At 34.8% G+C, this 22,864-nt stretch overlaps 1 protein-coding gene across 1 annotated transcript in view; it reads right to left on the bottom strand.

The window, feature by feature from the left end:
* LOC117179669 (putative GPI-anchor transamidase) overlaps positions 1-22,864 on the bottom strand; it is a 95,146-nt gene that overhangs the window by 71,734 nt on the left and 548 nt on the right. The gene's annotated exons all lie outside the window — the stretch shown is intronic.

Here is a 22,864-nt window from a genome sequence, read left to right as displayed (position 1 = left end):
AGCTATCACCTATGGTTAAGTTAACAAGCAATATTCGTACTCCTGACAGGTCAAGAGTAGAGATGTTCGATCACCGATCATCGCGGCCAGCGGCAGCTATTAGTCATCGCATGCCATAGCGAGCCTCGCGAGTATCGAACGACATGTGGTCGAACAAAAGGAAGATTGAAGTTAACTCAAACAATCGACAAAACAGCTCTCTCATGCCCTTTCTTACAAAGGAAGGTTCGTGTAAGTCTATATTTTGTAAACGTTTATCTATTCTACAACCTTCATAATAAATCTATTGTTAATCTATCTCTCCCTCATTTATAAACATTGAAACTGGCACAGTTCCTAGAGAACCAAAAAGTGACAATGCACCCACAAACAAATAAAATTGTCAGGCCCACAAGACAATAACGGCGCTGTAATAAGTATCAAAGATGGAGAGTAGTGGCGCGGTATATTAGTTGAAAAAATCGATACTGTTGATCAATCATGGATGGATGAGTTCGATTACAAACCATCATCAAAATACTTAGGACAAAGCTTAATAATTTAGTTTCCCAGAAACTTATAATTATTTGAACGAATTATTAGGATACTGCAAAAGGTTATATTGGGCATTGCATTTATTTTAATAATAACCCTTTGCCACACAGGTGGGTCATTTACGATCCAGTCAAATTTTCCTGCTTAAATATCTACGAAACCCAAAGATGGTGGGACTCAAACCTCCTCTCTAAAAAACTTTTTGGTAGTGGGAACTGAACGGCAAAGGGAATCTTTTACTGACCACTGTGTTTCTGAGGGGAAAAGATTTCAAATCAAGCTTGAGCCTTAACCGACCGACCTGTGCGACCGCATTAGTGTTATAACAAAGTTATAATTACCCCACAATGATACTACCCTGCGAACCCAGGACTAGGAGTGGGGAGTGCACCACTTCCAGTCCTAATATCCAGAAACCTGGGCACCGAGAACCCAGCCTTGTGCTACCTACCCATCTAGTATTTGGAGAACTCGGAAGCTCCACTCCCAACCCCTTTGATACCTAAAAAAAACGCCCAATCGCCTCACGACGATTATCTCCTCGACGTTTCTTCGACATCAGCTGCTTTCGGTGTTTTGGCTTCATCGCTCGGATACCACCACCAGTGCTCGCCCGCTCTTGGCTTTGCCGTCCGGTTCGGTGTATCGAGACTATCTCAACATCAAAACGCTGCAAGTTGCTTTAATAAGCCACATTTTAATTCGACTTTGTTTAACCTCACTGACTTCACCCATTTCTCTACTCCCCACATCCTTTCCATTCCCTTAATTTGCGAGATCCCTTACAAATTTGGCGGTCTCCTTCTTAAAAACCCACAATCCCTTCAAAAATCCTCCCGGTCGAGAGCAGAAGTCCTTCAATGATGAGGAAAAAATTTTAATTGACTTATGCCTGTATGCCATTGGAGACAAAATTTCTTAATTTTAAAAAATGGTGTAGGAAAAAGGTTTGAAAATTGTTTTGATGAAATGTTTTATTGATTTTCAGATAAAATTGCGGGTAGGATTTATTTTAGTCGAAAAAGTGCGGGTAGACTGAGATATATGTCGGATAAAACGTTGGTGGGACACAAGCCCAATTCCAAATTCCACCATCGACAATAAAAAATTAAAATCACCCTAAGAAAAAACGCCTTATTCGTATTCCTTGTAGCAGGATTGAGTAACTGAAGGGTCCAAACATAAAAAATAAATCGGAACAATAACACAGCGAAAAAAGAATTAGATGGAGAGAATAAATAAAATAAGTAAGTTTACAAAAAACTAGAAGAAAATCGAGTTTGAGTGACGTGACTCAAACAACCCCAAGCTTTCCCGCCCTCAGTAGATAATTCCGCTACGTGGTCAGACCATGCGCATCCCCCAGTAGTAAAAACGAGACGCTCACTTGTGTTAACGTGCCGGTGTTTAATCAGACATAGGAACCCCTGAGCTAGCCCGTAAAAAAATACAAAAATCGAATGCGTTTAAGATCCGGAAAAATAAAAATTATTCCGAAAATGGCAAATTCGATTTAAAGTGTCGGAGAAAATAGAGGGAATAGAAAAGCTCCAGAAATAATAATTGATGAGGAAAGAGCACCAGCAAACAATGACTCACGAAGATGAAAATATTGATAGTCAATTGCTCGAAATCGAAAATAGAAGCGAAGAATTAGGAAGATATTTAAATTTAGAATCGGTAACGGTTAGAAGAGAATTAGGATGGGAGGCGGTACAACCAATTCAAGCGACAGGTGCAATCCCAAAAACGACAATACAAACACAAACGCAGACAGAAAGTACCCCAAACTCAAACAGACAAAACCGTACCCCACATAGGCACGAAATTGGGATACTGTCTCCCAATTTCGAGAATGCGTTAGGAAATTGGAGAGTAGATACTGAGAATAGTAGCACTTCAGAAAACCATGAATTAGAAACGAGTAGAATAGATTGAGAAATTGAAAATAAGAGAAAAGAACTCGAAAAGTTAGAAAGAAACAGAGAACTACTAGAATCGAGTCGGTTAGTACGAGAAGAAACGTTTAGAAAGGAGAAAGAAAGAATAGATAAAGAGCAGAGAAAACAAGATTATGCCGCGAAAGACTACGAATAGAGATAGAAAAGCAGGAAAGAGAAAACGCGAGAATCAATCATAGAAGTTTTAGAATTGATTCTTTCTTAAAAAGTAATAATGAATTCTGGAATGGTGTAGAGGAGTTTATTAATTTTGATGAAAAAAAAGCGACAAAATAAAAAGAGACAGATTTGCTATCGTGCGAAGTCTCTTCTCCCGTGTCGCCATACACCCTAATCCCAGCAAGAATTACTGCCAGTGTCAGCCAATTCATTAAGGCCATTCTTCAGATTTAACCAATGCGCTGGGCATATGGAATCCGTTGTAAATATATCGTAATGAGTCCCGTAGCTCATTCATCAGTTTCTGGACTCATAGACTTGGGATCGCCGGTTCAAGTCTCGGGGCATGCAATTTTTATTAATTTTGTCGAAACGACCTTAACCAAAAATTAAAAATAATTGACACGCATTCAATTCACGCTGGCTCAATTAGTTTCAACGAATCAGGAAGTAGAATTCGGAAGAATTTAAACAAGTTAAATCAAAAATTGAGTTATAGCAGCCCGAGCACTAAACTTATATGATTAGTCATACATGCAAATTCCGAACACTAGACGGTGTGTGACGGGGGCAAGAAGAGATTTGAGTTTTTAAAAAGGGGTCACGCTGACATGTACTCAGAGCGACGTTTCTTTATTCTAAGTAGTAAGCGCTACAATATATAGCCCTTCTATCTCATCTAAATGCGTGGACGTATGCCACCGTTGCACCCTCCTTGGTAGACAGAGTTTAGTCTCTAAACCCTTCTAATAAAATTGAACTTTTTTGTTTTTTATGTGCAGAGATGCTTATTCTACTGTACGGTTGTTAGAGTAAATTACAGTAGGCGAAGGAGCATTATGAACGTTGGTCTTCACACAGAATACGCAAAACTTTTTTTGAATACATTTTGATATCGATTTCCAGAATCCGCATTTGTAGGATGTATATAGCGTGATTAATATTATACTAGCATATCCTAAGTATTTCAACCATTCGAAAGCTTTCTCTGACAAAGTTGAAAATCGATAATGACTTCCTATTTTACTTAACAAATTCTCGGTGTCATCTAAACTCAGTCTCATTTGTTTAAGTACACCGACGTTTACTTCTCTAGGTAGAGTGATTAGATGGTCCTCTAATATATCTAGTGAATTTTTATCGTAAGGTACATTATATGACTTATTGCTTGCAACAGATTTTTTATACTATAAGTTTCTTTCTAAATACAATTGTACATTATCTGTCAAAATTGTACATCCTGGTCCTTGAACTAGAGTATTTTCGGTTAATTTTACCCGTCTTATGAGTTTTCGCATACGAGATCTAAGTGAAGTCAACGCGTAAGTAGTATTCTGTTCCCTTTGTTGGTTAAAATATAACTTTCGCTGTGTAATTTAAAAGGTGAAAAGGTACACCTGGCTTCCTCTTGTGATTTTTTAATTATACTGGCATCGCAATTGTCTGCCTCTATTAGTCTATAATCCGGTTGATTTCGATGGCAAATTTTATAGTTGGCTAAGTCTTTACATTTATTTAGTGTGTCTTTATCAGTAGGTACGTATCCAGTTTTATTTTAAAGTATAAATTCGTGTTCGGGAATGAGGGCAAGGTGAGTATTTTGTCTTTTTTATGGAATAGGGATCATGTGGTTAATAATGTATTCTTCTTTTTCTAATATGGGTATTTTGATGCCATATATGAAAGATTGCTTGACGATCGCTACATTAACTTCGCTGATATCAATAATATGCTCATAACTCTCGGGGTCGGCTTCGAGGTGATACTTAGTTCTATGCATTATTTCGAATCCCCGAATAGTATCCGTTAACATTTACGGTGTTAGTATCTGGGGGTGCACAATTCCATGCTTTCCGTTATTTATTGCTGTTAATAATGTATTAATATCTTCTGCTAATTCTTCTATTAAAATTGCACAAGTTAAAATTTTTGTTGTTACGAATAAATTCCTCGTATTATTATTGAGGCTTCTTCTGAATTGTTCGGCGTTATTAATTTCTTGTTTCAATTAAGTTTTTAATTCACCGTAATTAATCGAAGAAGAATCAAATAATACTTTTAATATTTTGGTATGGTTCTGCAAGAATTGAGCCATATTTTTATTGTCTATGTATAATTGAACGAACCCCTCGTTAATATTTTCAAGGTCTTTATTACTTAAAGTTCCGAACAGTGTCTTAGCTATGTGCCTAATTACGTTTATTTATCCTCTTTCGTGTCGTTTGTTACCCATCACCTAGTTGAGTAGTTAAAGATTATTTTTGGCCCTCTCATACCTTTCGCCTGTTAATCTAACCTCTTTTTCTTCAGCGCAGTTTGAGTTACACGCTCGAATCGCGAGTCTCATTATATCGCGAACTATATCTAACCTTTCTTGTAGGCTGGAATCATTAATGCTTATGATTAGCTTCCAGGTTTCGTGGTAAAGATGAGCTGTTCCTATTTCCTCGATAAATATGTTTCCGGTAATAGGTCTCAGGGTGTAATTTCCTTTCGTTGTCCAGATTTGTGTCAGAATTGTCAGAAATGCCAAGATCTTCATTCTATAAAAAATAAGGCAGGATCTAGTTAGCTTGAATTGTCGTTCTTTCAATGTTAAACAATATTATGTAGTTATTGTTATCTAGTTTTTCGATTATGGTTGCGGGTCCTTTCCAACTTGCAGAGAGTTTGTTAGTCGCATTATGGTTGACGAACTTGACCAGGTCTCCCGGTTCATAGATAGATTGCGGTAACACTATCTTGGAATCTTGGTACCTTTTGTATTTCTCTTTCTGAAGTTGTAACTTTTCCTTTCCTTTCTGTAAGTACTGCTCATGCCTTTCTTTCCACATATCGAGCAAGTCCTGATATTTCAAATTGGGAGTGGTGGCCAAAGTTGACGGCAAATTAGCATCGGTTCTGCCAAACGTGGCTTGGAAAGTACTTATACCATTTCCATCTTGCTTAGTGGTATTGTAAGCGAGAGTAATTATTTTTAATACTTGGTCCTACTCAGTTAGCGTGTCCTGCATACATGTTCTCAGTAAATCTTTCAGCATAGAGTGTGCTCTTTCTAAACTAAAGTTACTTTGGGAGTGATGAGTAGTTGTTTTCACATGCTTTATTCTGAACAGGTTCTCCTAGACTAGTTCAGAAACAAAGTTTGCTCCTTGGTCTGTCAGGATAGATTTGGAGGCTCCGAATATATAAATAAAATACTCGAAGAGTCCCTCGATAATGGATTCAGCCCTAGCATCTTTTAGTGGTATCAGCATCAAATATTTAGTCAGTTGATCCTGTACACTAAGTATGTATTCGTTTCCACTTTTCGTGATAGAAAGGGGCCCGAAAATGTCTATTGCGACTTTATCATTTGGGTTAACAGGTGTGTCAGGTACGATCGCTTCGGCCTGTCTCTTAATTCGCGTAGTCTTCTGGAGTTGGCATATGGGGCACTTTTTTACGTAGTCGAAAATATCGTTTTCCATATTTTTCCATTCCCCCAACTGTTTGGCTTTGTTGATAGTTTTACTTTCACCAAAATGTTGATTAGAAATAGAGCCATATGCTTCCTTTAATATTTCGAGTTTCTCCTGTTGGGTCAGTTCGCTCAACGGTGAGAAGCAGTAGTAAACATTTAAATATTTTTCGTATTTTCGGCTAAAGAAATGGATAATTTGTTCAATTTTAATTTTTTCTAAAGCTGTTATGGCAGGATCCATAAAATGTAATCTGGCTATTTTCAATTTCAGATTCTTACAGTCAGCTACTATCTCGTTAATCCTTGTAAGCCACGTTCTTTCACCATAGACTGGTAGGATTTCTAGATTTTGATCGTTGGAGGGTCGTGTTTGGATTTTTCTCCACAATTTTCCTCCTGCGTTTGGTTTCTTTAAGGCATTATTATCACCTCTTTCCTTGAGCCAATTCTGGAACTGTTCGTATAACTCTTTATCATATTCAGGGAGATTTTCTCGCACCGGTATTGGAGGCGTTCCTTCTCTCTCCGCTTCCCTATCGAATCCAGCTAACACCTCCTCGTTGATTATCTTTGGTTTCGGTTTTTCCTTCACAGATGGTTTCTCGAAATTTAACTGATCCGGGGGAGGAGTTGTCAAATCTGCATCAACGCTAGAGGCGTCAAGCATTTCTATATCGGGTAGTCTGGATTCCAGTTCCTCGGGGCTTATCTCGGCATTCTTCATTGCTTCCTGTAATGGGTCCTTTCTTATTGGAAACAATCTGGAAAGACAAACAGCCACCTTGTTTTATTTTCCTTTTATGTGCTCGATCGGCTTGTATGAATACTCTTCCAATCTTAACCTCCACCGTAGCAATCTGGAGGAGGGATTCTTTACATTGTGAAGCCACTTTAGGGCTTGGTGGTCAGTTTGTATTCGGAACGTTCTACCCAGGAATTAATGTCTCAAACTCAAAGCTCGGCTCCGTTAAGAGTCCTAGATATGAAGCAGCAGGGGTGACCATCCTGACTTAGGACGACTCCTAGTCCTAAATTTGAGACATCCGTATTGAGCACGAATTTTTAACTATAATCAGGGTATCGAAGTACTGGCGCTGTACATAATACGTTATTAGGTGTTTTAAAATCTTTTACCGCGCTGACCTTATTTGGATTAGGCTTAACAACTTTGCCGGTGATAAGGTGTCCAAGGTATTCTAGTTCGAGTCTCAGATATTCGCATTTTGCAGGTTGCAATTTTAATCAGGTCTCTCTGAGTCGGTCGAGTAATAATATTAAATTCTGGTTGTGTTCTTTAATGGTTTGTCCAAAGATGACTATATCATCTAGGTATACAAAACAGTGCTTTCCGACGAGTCCTCGTAAGGCTTGATCCATCATGCGTTTAAAAGTAGCCGGAGCGTTTTTTAGACCAAAAGGCATCCTGTTAAATTCAAAATGTCCGTCTTTTTTGGAGAAAGATATATAGTTTTTAGATTTTTCCTTCATAGGGATTTGATGAAACCCTGGTGAAAGATCGAATGCAGAAAAGAATTTTGATTTACTCAGGTGATCTAGGATGTCATCTATTACAGCTAAAGGGAAGGCATCCTGATCAGTATCGAGGTTTACTCCGCTGTAATCCGTAACCATTCGTAATTTTCCACCTTTCTTGGGTACAACCCATATCAGTGAGTTGAAAGGTGAGCTTGAAGGCCTTATTATGCCTTGCTGGAGTAAAGAGGCCACCTCTTCTTTTACGAAATTTTGCTGGCTTTCTGGCGGTCGATAAGCTTTTATATTAACAATTTTACCTGTTTTTAAAATGATCTAGTGTTCTGTTAAACTGGTGCAAGGTATAGGATCTCCATCTAAGGTGTATACATCGGAGTATTGCGAAATTATTCGCCAAATGGGGTCGACTAGTTCTAACTCCTCGTGATCCATCCGGGTTTTTTCTAATAAATTAAGAATCGTTGAGTTGGCAGTCTTTTCAATTTTCTTTATTTCCTGTTCTGAGATTTTTGTTATCCTATCAATGGGTTCTTAACTGGGTATAGTCACTCTCATCGGCCTATCGGTATAATTGAAGAAAAGTACCTGTAATTTCCCATTTTGTATTCTGTGAATTCCGGACGGTACATTTTCGTCTTCTTCGATCCAAACGTCTGCGTCTAAGTTGGATTCTAGCTGAATGCTGTTCACCTTTGCGGTTCTCCCAGGTATTCCGATTATATCTTCCTCAGGTAATGGGAAGTCATTGTGAACTACATGGAAAAAATGTTTTTTATTAAAATAGTTCAGGTATACTGCTTCCGTCGATGTATGTTTATCGTGACCCATGAGGAAATGCTTTTTCATCCGAAAAGGGGCGTTTCCGCACGGTATCGTTTATTCTTTAATAAGGTTTATAGATTACCCAGAGTCAACGATCAATCTATGAGTACATCCGTTTCTTCCTCGTTCCACGATTGACTGGAGCTTTCTGCATATGGCTGATACTCGGCTGTATCCTCGTAGTAGATCTGCTCTTCCATTTTCTCTTGACTCATCTTTTCGTGATCTAAAAAATGACCCTGATCCTCTTCCTGAATATTCCTCAATTGCGGGGGTCGCGTTTGGAATTTTCCTGTTGGAAAATTTCGTTGCTGTTGTGATTGGCACTGATTAGCAAAGTGTCCTGGTTTTCCGCACCTATGACAATTCAGTTTTAAATTGTCTGTACCGGTGCCTAGGGTAATTCCAAATTGTGGTGTTCTATAGGACGGCGTTGTATGCTGCACTTTTTGTGGGGTTAAAAATGTTTTTTGAGGGATTTGAGGTGCATGTCGCATCGGCGCTCTGAATCCTGTCTGTATTCTCGTTGGTTGAGCTTCTCGCAGCCAAATCTCCATTTCTATCGCATGATTTTGCGCTTCTGCTAGATTACCGGGCTTTTCAGCTTTTACCTGCAGCCCTATATCTCGTTTAAGGTTCAATAGATATCTTTTTAGACATTCTTTCTCCTCGATGTTGATCGCTAATTTTCTTTCCATTGGTCCATAATTTTCATTTTGAACCGCATATTTAAGCTCATTTACTCCCTGCCGAAACCTAAGGTTGAAATTCTGGACCGTTTCCATGGGTCCCTGTTTACAACTTTCTAACCTACCTCTCAACGCAGAGACTGATCCGGTTTGTTGTCCTCTTCGTTCGTAGAGATGGTGAACCAGGCGTGTCGGTACGACGTATCGCCCGCTTGCTACTAGTAACCTCTTCTTATGAGGATGGTGAACCAGGCGTGACGGCACGGCGTATCGGCGGCTTGCAGTGGCTTCGTCTTCTGGGATTTGCTCCCGAAGGTTTACAGCAGTATGTCGCTTACCCAAGTTCCTTTTTCAGGTTCTCGTGAACACTGGTTTACGTAAAATAGGGCCTACTTCAGTTCAGCCTCTAATTTTACCAGTTTGCTTACTTGCCTGCTTTTTACGAGGAAAAAATTCGTAAATATCTCCTCGGAGTTCTTGCTTATTCTTGTAGAATTTTTCTTTATCTTTCTTGACCCGCTCCAGGTGTTTAGTTTCAAGATGGTGCAGTTTGATCGTTTTAGCTGTAATCTTTTGCCACCATCCTGGCAGGATCGCCAAAATGTGACGGAGGCAAGAAGAAATTTGAGCTTGTAAAAAGGGGTCGCGCTGACACGTAGTCAGAGCGACGTTTCTTTATTCTAAGTAGTAAAAAAATATGACAAGAACTGGTGCGCTGGGCCAAAGCGCTACAATATATAGCCCTTCTATCTTATCTAAATACGTGGGCGTATGCCACTATTACAGGTGCCTATATACAAGTTTCAGAAATTCATTCAAAGTCCACTATAAAGACAGGCCCGCTAATTTTGCATTTTCAAAAAATGTTTTCAATTACATATTTTTAATTCGTATTATTATTGAAGATATTTTACTTCTAGACATGAATAATAAAAATATTATAATCTAGTAATGACAAAAATGTTTCATTCATTAATAGTATTTTGCGAATGTTAGTGATCTCACAAAATTCTCCTGTGAAATGCAATGACATTGTTCTCCTTTTCTTACCCTAGGTTCTTTGCTAAATAATTTTACAACTTTAACTTTGGGCAGAATTATATATGGTTGTAAAATGTTTTTACTATAATTTTGTATTTAATCCTAGTGAGAATGTATTATTTGGCAGCATTTTTATCATCGTTTCTTTTGAGGCATATTTCACCCTTTTTTTAAATTGTGAATTATATAACGTAATGTAAATGATTTTCTTGTGGAAATATTTCTTAATTAGTTACAGTTAAAAGTCAAACATTCTTAGTGAATTAAACTTTAGGTTACAATTATTTTTATTCTATTATTCACAAAAACAATTATTATCCAATATTTTAATTAAAAGTCAGTTAAGACTACATTATCTTATAGAATTACACTTAATTAGTTACATGGCTTATATGAGAATTAAATGTTCAATAATATACCTTGCGTTTGAATCCATAATGATGGAAAATAATTTTGACATACAATTAGCTGCGAACACAGTGACATATTTTAGCGCAAACGAATAGAACAGAGAAAACACTACAGTGGCTGTATTTAAAACATTGCATAAAGCATAACCAAAACAGCAAGATAATAGCATCCACATGAATTCAATGAAGACAATAAATGGGGTAAAAGGTATAAAGAACCTTGGTTGCCCATAACTAGTGTTGCCAGACGTACGGTAATTATCGTACAAGTACGGTAATTTTAAGTATTGTACAACTTGCGATCACCGTACAAAAAGTACGATAATAGTACGGTAATTTCGATCGAGTACAATCTTATTTTTTTATGATACATTCAGTGGTAGGGCTTGCACAATACCTCGCCCGGCTCGCGAACATGGATATTAATTACGATTTACAAGTCTTAATTAACTATTTTTAAGTTCTTTTCCATAACACATTTACGCACGGTAATTGTACTGTGAATTTACAGAGCCTTGTACGGTAATAGTGTTCGACCAATCTGGCAACAATTCCCATAACATCTCGTACAACCCCTCTCTCCTCACTTCCCCAGAATGCTGCCTGAAGAAGGCAGGACCAGTGAAGTCACCACCTTTTTTAAACCTCGGGGTGGAGGAAAACCTACATCTTAAATTGAAGTTTTTCAGCAATTCACACAAAGCCCGAACCCAGACCATATAAGCTACATAAGTCATTATTATATTTACATCAACCGATTTCCGAACTACTCATCTTTCATTGCCAGTTTGCAAACATTTTTTAATGTTAAGTACACCATTAGAAATCATGGTGTACACTGTCAAGACCAGTAAGTTTTCTCTGTGCATATGGCATAGGTCCTAAGTGGGACCTAATCGCTTTTCTATGTGCCCTACATAAACTAACTTTCTATTCAGTTTTTCATTGCAATCTATTTGGAGCATATTAACTTCTGATGTGTATCTGATTAGGATCTAATTTATGTGTATTAGGTTCTCACAATGCACACAAATAGGGTCCTAACCTGCACCTAAACTTATTTTCTATTTGGCGTCTAATTGGTTTTATATGATGCGAAGTCACTTGAAAAGTAGATTTTCTTAGGGTCAAAAGTGTTTTGTATTCGGTCCGAATGCTCAACGAAAAAAAATTATTGCTTAACTTATTGTTTTATAATCTTCATTTTTTATAGTTTTTGAGTACACAATTCGCCAATGCGGCACATACAGATATAATCGCACGCTTAAACGCTTTGAAAAATCGCACTAGTTGAGGATTCGAACACTACCTATACTACCTAAACTTGTATTATACCGCGCACTCATTTCGCTACCGATGCACATGGATCTTGGTTAAAAAATTTCAGTCATGATTAATGAGTAGTTTTAAGGAAAATAGAAAATTTTCCAAGGAACTTTGATAAAAACAATGACTAAAAAGTAATTTTCTGTAACACAAAAACCTCCATAAAACGCTGTTTTTAATTTATCCAATTATTTTATAATACTTTCTTACTCAGTTTTTAATGCGAAATAACAGTTCTTGGAAAAATATTTTAAAATATGTGAAACCAAAAATCAAGTTTCAATATTTTCAGAATAAGCTCTAAACTTTTGGTCCTTAAATAATTAAAACGTTTGAAAACAAAAAGTAATACATAATCAAGAAAATCATGTACAAAATGCTGTAATAACCTCAATGACGAATGAATAAAACCAATAATTGAATGTCACTTATTTCACAAAGGGTGCAATAACTTTTTTTATAGATTTAATCCGTTCGAAAACTATCTAAAACGGATCAAAAATAAAAAGCTGTGCAATTAAAAAACATTTTAATTGTCCTAGGAAAAAAACATTTTCTGCTATATAAAAACCTCCATAAAAGGCAGTTTTTGATTGATTTGATTATTATATAAAACTTTTTAACTTGGCTTTTGAGTTAAAATAACAATTCCTAATAAATAATTTAAAATATATCAAAGTTATGTATAAGTTATGCATGCAAATTTGCTACAAGCTACAACTTATTTCAATTTTCATTTTAGTTTGCACAATGCACATTGTAGAAAAAAATTGTTTATCGAAAATATACTATTTTTTATCCAGGAACTTACGACTTTAATCCAATTAATTTAATTCTGATTATTCACTAACAATACCAATAAGGCCTATTAGAGAAGCAATTTTGTACTTGTGCCATTTGCGAGAAAGCAGAGTCTATTATGTGCCTCTTAAAGCCACTTGGAAATCATTATTTTGAGTTTAACACTAGAAGAGCCGGAGGGTCCAATTTGATCCTTTTTGATATTCAAAACGCTGGTGTCCCTTTTAAAGTTTTTTTAGGACGCCAACGTTTTATGACTTTTCCTATGATTGGATACTTAGTATCTATGCGAAATTGCTTAAAACTGTAAAAATTTGGCTAGGGTTCAATTTGGACTCTCTGGCCTTCTAGGTGTGCGATTTTTCCGACCCTTCTAGTATTAAACTTTGATTACTTTAATCCCGATTTGCCAATAGAAATCCTGATAGAAACTCTTAGAACAGCCATTTTAAGCTTGTGCTATTCGTGAAAAAGCAGTACCTGATAGGTGCCTCGTAGAGCCAATTTGAAGGCATTATTTTGAGTTTTAATATCCGATTTATTTAAATCCAAGTTCCCAGGGGAATTCCTAACAGAACCGCTTAGAGAAGCTATTTTGCACTTGTGTCATTCGCGAAAAAGCAGACCCAAATAGGTGCCTCGTAGAGCCACTTTGAAATATTTTTTTGAAATTAAACTTTTGACTACTTTAATCTCGATTTGCCATTAAAAACGTAATCGGACCTTTTATAACAGCTATTTTAAACTTTTGCCATTCGTGAGAAAGCAGTGCCTAATAATTACCTCGTGGAGTCACTTTGACAGCATTATATTCATTTTCATCCTGATAAATTTAATTTGAATACTCAGTGGGCACAAAAGTTAAACAACATAATTAGAACAGCTCAAAAGTGGCCTAAGTCAGTCCATATAACGTTCCATAAGCATACAATGTTCCAGAGACATTTTAAAGACGTATTTCGAACATTGTTTGGTCTGACTTAGGACAGTTTTTAAAAAGTTCAAATAACGTACTCTGACATGTACGTCCAAGAAACGTTTTTAGGGCGTTCCCATTAGGTTCCAAAAATTGCGTGCCCACTGGGTAGCCATTCAAATTCCTAATTGTACCCGCTAGGGCAGCAGTATTCACCTTGTGTCATTCTTGAAAAAACATTACCTAATAAATTCCCTTTAGGGCCACTATCAATGCAGATCTTCGAATTTTAGTTAGATAAATTTAATTCCACTTCACCATCAAAAACCTCATAGAGCGACACAGAGAAGCATCTTATACTTCGTGATATTTCCAGTCGTGTTTTAAAAGCACATTAGTGCCTAATAGAGCCTATTATAAAAAAATGTCAAGTTACCCTATCGATAGAAATCTCTAAGTATATTCTAAAGATTCTCTAGGGTCAGAGAAGCTCAGAGAAATTCTCCGCAGGCACTCAGGTAGATGTATTTAAAGGTCCAGGTAGCTCTTTTAAATGTTTTAAAGGCTTTAAAATGTCCTCTCCGAAAATGAAATAGGATCATAAATAACAAGCAGAGAGGCTGAAATTGAAATAAGAATTCGATCATAAATAACAAGCAGAAAGGCTATATCAATAGAGTAGCCGACACTCAAGGTTCATTTGTTAAGGGCATGTGATACTTAGTTTCCCCGGCTTTTTTCCCACAAAAATGAAAATTTTAAAAAACTCAATTCGGAGATGCTATAAAATATCATAACGGACGTCCCCGGGCTCTTTTTTGAGGAATGACAAAAAAATTTATTGTGATAAATAAAAATTGTATGCATGTGCATTACTTTGAGGTTACGTCGTTTTTCATCTCTGCCTTCCCGATAATCTGGAAGTTATTTATGAAATAAACTTTTTTGACTGCCTGCACAGAAGGTTAGTTCCGAGAGATTAGTTACTATGTTTATTTGTAAGTCCAAAGTTTTCGGCTAAAAATATTGTGTAGTTTGGAAGTAAGGCTCGGGTGAATTGTAACACATATAACCTCGAAATATACACGCACGTTGTTAGCAATATCAAAATTTTTTGATTAAAAAAACATAAAAAAAAGTGTGTGGGGACGTTCGTTAGCATGTTCGCTATCATTTTCCAGATTTTGAAGGCAAAATATTTATTATCCTAGGAAAAAGTCGGATCAATCTAACACTGAAAAAATCGATACTAATTCCCAGGGACTAGGAGCGAAGCGTCGTTCGCCCTTTTCTCTTCTCGAGCTAAAAAGTCTCGGAAAGCAGATCAGCCTCTTCTTTCCGCAGTCCTCGAGTAGAGTGACTTAACTTGGTGTCACGAGTTTTGTTGTGGGGAGAAGAAAAGTGATCTCGGAGAGTCTCCTATCGGAATGGTTGAGCAACTTGCGGCCAGATGTGGTGCTCGACTCTGCTTACGTGAAGGAAAGGGAAACAGGGTGAACCTCGAAGCCTTGCAATGCGCAACGCGAAACTTAAAGGCGCGCTTCTTGGTTGCCGAGAAAACTCGCAGCGAGACTGGACGCTACTCGAATCCTCTGCATGAAGAAGCGCGACCCTTGCCGAGAACAGGCTTAGCCAGGGGCGGCGTTTTGGCCCCCAAAAACAAAGTTTTTTCATTATTCAATTACCTTTTCCCCACTCTTTGCCTATACATAAATCCGAAGCCCCAGTCGGAAAAAAATCGAAGCCCCTCCCCAAAAAAATCCTGGCTATGTCGCTGGCCGAGGAAATTGCACAATAAGTTTTTTTTAACATTTTATTCCAAGTTACCAATATCTTTGTACTGACATGAAATAATGAAGAACGTCCATCATTAAACAAAATTTAATAATTTTCTATTAAATCCTTTCATTTTTAAATAATATATCCTTCACTTCTGAACAACCATTTCAAGTTTCTACCAAATTAGTTTAACTTTAAACCAAAAATATGAATTACAAACACAAAAGTAAATCAAAATTTAATAAATTTAAATTAGATTAAAATCCAAATTAAAACTCCAATTTTAAGTCCAATAATCAAATTGATGCAAACTCCTATTAAAAAAATTAAAAAACAAGAATCCAAGGACCAAATTTGGACACCAACAAACAAACAAGAACAAAAAATCCTATTGTAATCTGAAAAAAAAAACAAACAAAAAATTTCAGACAAAAATAAAAAAGAGGAAAGAAAAATGAGAAGGCGGCGTAACACATCCCCTTCCTTCCTTTTTCTTCCTTTGAATGTTATTTTATTGTTATCGGGTGATTTTTATTGGTTTTTTCAGATTACAATAGGATTTTTTGTTTTTGTCTGTTCGTTGTTGTCCAAATTTGGTCCTTGGATTCTTGTTTTTAACAGGAGTTTGCATCAAAAAAGTTAATTTTAATCCGACAAAAGCGAATTTTGCAACAAAACAATTACATTTACAAGCAAAGTGATGATTCTTCAATGAAGAAGATTTATTTTCTAGAAACAAATTAGTTTAATTTTTCATATAATTCAGTTGTGAACGTTCATGTGAATGGAATAAAAAAATTATTTTTCTAATTTTTGTTTTCCTGAAATCAATTAGAAGCCCAAAAAATAATATTTTGCCGGCAAGAATTGTCGAATACAAATGTTTTTAAACAGTTACCTGCCCTACACATCACCCTTTATTCAAACCTACCTTGTTAAATTTTTATTGTCGATATTTAACCAAATAAAAACGTCCGAAATCCTCTTTTCTAACCCCACGAATTATGAAGTCGACGGGAAAACATAAAAAATCCGCTTCTTTTATCCTACGTATGCTGGATTCAGTGAGAATGTTTGGCAGGAACACTAAAAAACAACCCCTTACCATACTCACACCTACAATGTTCAAAATTACAAGTTTGATTGTCGATATATAAAAATATAAAAACATAAAAAATCCTCTTTTTACATTCTCATTCATACTGTGAAGGTATTAGTTTTATGCGAAAAATGACTTTCGCGAATTTAATCAAATGCCCACGTACCCTAACAGCCATTTCTGATAACAATTCAAAAAATTCAAGCTTTTCCAAAATTTTGGAGACAGCTTTTTTGATAAATTCAAAATTCTATCTACAGTTATTTATAGCACACAAAAATATGCACAATTTATCCCTATAACTTGTTTGGATAAAATCAAAATTACAGAAGTTATAGGATTTTCAAAATGCAAAAAACCAAACGAAAATGGACATTTGAAGTCAAAAAAAGCGTGATATGGAAAAACTTGAAGAAGAGAAAAGCGTTATTTTTCCAAGGCCCTACATTATTCTTTTATTAGCTCTTTGAATTTTGTTTAAAAAAATCGAAAATTCAAATGTTGATCACAAAAAAAAATGAATTGCATTCTCATCGATAATGAGAAGGTATTAGTTTTATGCGAAAAACGACTTTCGCGAATTTCATCCAATGTCGATGTTTTGAGGCCCCCTAAGTCAGAAAAACAAGGTATTACGTCGGTGTCTGTCCGGCGTGATCGTTGTTGATACAATTTTAGATAACAACTAAATAAGTTAAAACAAAGCAAAATACGAAAAGAGATGGATGTAAAAAAAGAGTTGTAAAAGAAATCTACAAATTTTTCATGAATCACTTTTTTTATAGGATGAGTAGTTTTTGTTTTCTTCATGAAAAACAAAATTGAGAATCAAAATATTAAATTGTGTGCAAACGATACAAGCTACGAGAATAAATGAGACAACATTTATTCAACGAACAAGGATTTACAAATTTTTACGAATATTTTTATTTTATTGACATGAAGCCTAATTTTTCTTTAATCGTAAAAAACAAGATTAAACATAATGAATCTCTGTATAAACAAAGCAATAAGAATCAGTATGTTTTAATTTCCATGCATATTATGCATTGTAATGATATCAATTTATTGGAATGTTACATGTTTTAGCTTAGCTAAGAATATAATTTAATGCAAAATAAGAAACGAATATTAAAGTAAACACGATAAATACAATTTGCACTTTATTTTGGAATGTCTTAATAAGCAATCTCAGGCAGAGTTACATAAAAATTTATTATATTTAATATAAAAGTGTTGAGCATAATGAAGAAAAGTTTTTTGTGTGTACAAATTCGAGTTGGTTTTCACGAATCAAAACAAAATATAAGAAAAGTAACTTTTCTCTTCTCTTCACCCGAGTCGAAATTTAGGCCCTACTTTGAAGCCGTATCTCCTAACTTCGTAAGGGCTGGAATCTGTAAAGTAGGTTCTAAATAAGGTGAAATCGGCCGTTTTTCCACATTTAGCGTCAAAGTAGGGTCTGTATTTAAAATAAATTAGACCCTCTTTAAAAGCTCAAACTGCTACTGTAGGACTTGTGGTATCAAATCATTCTCTCTATAATCTCACATCAATATGGATAAATATAAACAAGTTTTGTTATTTATCAGAAAAAATAAAATAATATCAGTGATATAAATGTCAAGGATATTCGGAGTTATTTTTTATACATATTGTTAATCAAATTTGTTAATTATGAGTCTAAAGCATAGTGCACTGAAAAATCCACAAGTACTAAGAAACGAACCCGAGATCGCACGCACGCACTGAGTATTTACTAACCGAATCAGCTATAACGGAACGTGTTAGAATGTCTTCTATAAAAATCATTAGCACTTGTCCAATAGTTCAAGGTGAAATTTTCAATAAGTTCCCAATTAAAAACACTGTCATCGAAAAAAAGACTGTTTCCGTCCACAAGCGCCCTGAAAATGCATTTGTTAAGAAAAATAATTAACATTATCAACTCATCATGAATAGTGATGCCCTCAGGCGATCTTTTCTGACATCGACACGATTCCGACTCAATTCCAGCCTGCCGTATCGGTTTTGGATTGTGTGTCGGTTTTAGTTCGACTCGACTTTGGATCGGGAAGTCGATATATCGGCTCGGAATCGGGTCGGGTTTTCGATTCTCTTTCGGCAAGTGTTCTTCTCACTTGAACCTAGCGGAGAGGGAAATTCGTCAATGGGTTGACGTCCCTCCTTCCCCTGACTCCTCCAAGCCCTTGTTAAACCGGTTATGGCTAGAGTGAAAATCCTGAAATATATTTTCCCGGTAAATAGTGGAAGATTTGTACTTTGGCTTAGAATTAAATAATTTGAAACATGGAAATGCTATTATGCCGATTATAGAAACTACTTTCAATCTTCATTTTGTTTAAAAATGTTTTTAATGAAAAATAATATATTTTTTAGTATGTGGCAATATTGCACTGTTTATTTAAAAGCAGCAAATATAAATAAGATATTGTTAAATGAACAATTTACAGCTGAATTGTCGTAAATAGATTGCATTCTACTGATTCTTCAAAATTTCAGAGTGCAAATGTTTGGAAAACTAGTTGAACAAAACAAGAAAAACGTTGACTAACAGACGATATTGTTGGAAGACTCTTGAACTTTCAACGAAGAAAGACGCATTTTCTACCACAGCTAATAAATTGTCAATCCAAGAGACTAATTTTTAACAAAATAGTGAAATTTTCTATTAATTATATGAATTTTTAAGAATTTAGTTATACTTTCCTTCCTACAGTCGCATTTACAAACCAGATATGTAGGATAAATTCTTAATAAAAACTTCAATAGCTTAATTTTCAATAAAAAATGAAATGGTTGAATTGAGACTTAAAAAAGTAATATTTAACCTAAAAAAAGAGTTTTTAACAAAATATTTAAGCCCCTCAATCAATCAACTGAAATTTTAACCAAATAGTACAACATTTAATGAAGTACTTTAATTTTATACATAAGAACTTAAGAAGACTCATTTTTCACCAAATACATGAATTTTTAGACAAAGAGGTAAATATTCAATCAAGAATATGAGTTTCCTACCAGAAATGAAAATTATAAAGTTAAATTCGTAACGAATGTTTATTCGAAAATTTAAAAAGTTCAATATGTTGTTGGAAAAGTTATTATTTAGCAGAAACACACAAATCATGAAGAGAACAGTTTCAATTTTCAAACCAAAAAATGAATTTTCATTCAATTATGCAGTTAAATTTTAAACTGAAATAGATAAATTTGCAACTAGAAACCTGTAGTTAATTTTTTATTGGAGAAAATTAATTATCAAACGATAAAACGTGTTTTCAAGAATGTAGTTAAATTTTTAAACCATAAAGTCAATTTCTAAACCAAGGTAGTTGAAATTTCCAATGAAGAAACTAACTTTTGCCTTCAATAATGACTCTTTAACGTGAATACTTGAATTTGCAGTTATAAAACACATTTCTACCTTAAATAAACGGGTTTTTAACCAAATAGTTACATGTTTTATCAATATTAATATTATTTATAAGAATTATTTTTAAGAGAATAATTACTGATTATTGTTCTCTTATCTTTGTTTTCTACCAAAATTGAACTTTTATCAACAAATGATACTTCATTCCCAGGGAAAAAAAGATTTATTTAAAAAAAACTAAAAACCCGAGTTTTCAGCAACATAGTTCATCTTCCAACCCAACTTCTGTCAACTAAACTCCAGAATTTTCGATCAGAAACATGAATTTCCAACCTAGTATTTGTATTTTTAATGTAACTGAAAAAGATGAATTTTTAATTAAAAACAGAATAGTTGAATTTTAGTTTTGAAAATTAATTTACGACTACATAAGTAAATTAAAATAGTTCCATTCTCTTAAATGTTCTATTTATACACATTTATTTTATTGTACAGTGCGTGTAATTGCTCTAGCGTTTAAATGAAATAATTCTCAATGATATATGTGTTGAACTTTCATTTTAAACGCTTAAAATTCAAAACTGTTCCACTGTCAATATGTTTATATAATTGGTTCTTCAAATTAACAAATGGTAATGCATAACTAAATTTGTTAAATATAATTTGAGCAAGATCAGATGAAAAAACGATTTATTTCTGCTTGAAAATGCCGAAAATATGCTTTTGTTTATTTAATTTGTTAGTAAAATTAACAAATGTTAATTAATAACTACATTTGTTGAATATAATTTCAGCAAGATCAGATAAAAAAACGATTTATTTTTGCTGGAGAACGCCGAAAATATGCATTTGTTTATATAATTTGTTCTTAAAATTAACAAATGTCAGTGCATGACTAAATTTGTTAAATATAATTTGAGCAAGATCAGATGAAAAAATGATTTATTTTTGCTTGAGAACGCCGACAGTATGCATTCGTTTATATAATTTGTTCTTAAAATTAACCAATATTAGTGCATGACTAAATTTGTTGAAAAAAGTAATATCTTGTAGCAAATGTAACCATTGCGGCACCTAATAGGAAAAATGTGAAGTTTTCAATTGACTGAAATTGTGTTCAAATTGGAGAAATTTATTCATGAAGGACCGCTCTCTCTCTCTCTTTCTTTGCAAACTATTGATCATTAATGATTTATATAAAAAAATATTAAACCCCAAAAACAGTTTCTTGAAAAAACGGAAAATTTTGTAACACTCTTCGTTGAAGCAATTAATTTTTAACCCTAAAACCAGTATTTTTATAAAGTAGTTTAGCTTTTAACCCTAAAGAAACTAAAGAAACAATTTCCTAAAAAATATTAACATATTTTCTACAAGAAGGTCAATTTTCCAAGAAATACTAAATTTTTGGAAAAAAAAGAATGATCAGCTGAATTAAAAAAATGTTTACTTAAAAAAATTGTCATCAAATTAAATTTTAACACAATAGATTAATTTTTAGCCAAATAGTTCAAATATCAAATAAAAAGTCGAATATTAAGCCAAATAATTGAATTTTAAACCAAATATTTTCAAGAAAATAGTTAATTTTTTTATAAAATAGGTGTATTTTGAACTGATATAATTAAGTTTCCAGTAAAAAATTTATTTTTTACTAAATAGTTTAATTTTGAAAAAGAAAAAAAAACTATGAGTTTGAAAGAATTTGATTGACTTTTTCATCTATCTTCTCTCCAATTATTATTTCTTATCTCCAATCAGCCGGAAAGGGAGGTAGTTTTGAAGTCTGGTTTTGTAATTGTGAATCTTTTTCATGCTCATTTAGCATAGAATTATTCATGAAAAAGATATTTGAACTAGCTAAATTTATAAATCACTTGAAAATATAATTTAAGAAGAAAAAAAAAGAGTTTTCAACTAGAGATGAATTTTTGAAAAAAGTATATGAATTTTCAACAAAATATATAAATAGATTAATTACGGAGCATATATAAAATAAAAATTTAAAAGTAAAGTTCAAGTAAAGCGCACAAATGATGTGACGTATGTAACTTCGAAATATTTTTCTGGGTCCACCCCTGATTCTGCTATATGAGCGCTCCGAACAAAGAAACTCTTCTCCTCGTTATAATTCAGCCTATGGATCTGAGGAACGGCTTAGATACCGAATAACGTATCTATGATACGAGTAGGCGCTCACTAGTAATGAATTCGACATGATTTCTGCCTGCAGTCCGGATCGTCGAGCTTCGCCGCGTTCACGAAGAAGCTCGCAATGGCAACGTCGAGTTTCCCAGAGGTCTCTCGGCCACTCAGTCTCCGTTCTAGCGAAACTCGCGACGCTGGCGAAGCTCGCATCGAGCACCCTCGCTCATAACGCTGAGAAAATATAAACAGGACAAGAGATGGTGAAGAGCGGATTTTACGCTATTTACGCATGTCGCTCTCAGTCCCTGCTAATTCCTAGGCGATATGCAAATTAATTACATTTTGCTAAGTTAAAACATTTTTGAATTAACCTACAAAAAAAGTGTGTGGGGACGTCCGTTAGCATGTTCACTATCATTTCCCAAATTTTTAAGACAAAATTTTAAAACATTTAAAAGAACTACCTGGACCTTTGAATATATCTACCTGAGTGCCTGCGGAGAATTACTCTGATCTTCTCTGACCCTAGAGACTCTTTAGAATATACTCAGAGATTTCTTTCGGTAGAGCATAGAAAGCTATTTGCATCCTATATCGCCTTAAACAGTTTCTATTGATAACCTATTAGGCATTTTAATTAGGGGTAGACCCCACCCTCTTTAACAATATAACCGTAAGAATTTTATATTGTCTGACCCCTCCCCCACCCCCCTTGAGCTGTTCCGTAATTGAGACTCCGGATTCTATAACCACGCATAAAATTTGCCTGGCCGCTTCAGGCCGCTCGAGTTGGCCCCTGATGGCTTGAAAATCAGTTTTCGAAAA

The sequence above is a fragment of the Belonocnema kinseyi genome, chromosome 9, assembly GCF_010883055.1.
Source record: "Belonocnema kinseyi isolate 2016_QV_RU_SX_M_011 chromosome 9, B_treatae_v1, whole genome shotgun sequence".
NCBI lineage: Eukaryota > Metazoa > Arthropoda > Insecta > Hymenoptera > Cynipidae > Belonocnema > Belonocnema kinseyi.
Note: the sequence above shows the minus strand (reverse complement) of the source record. Positions and strands in the feature narration are given on the sequence as shown.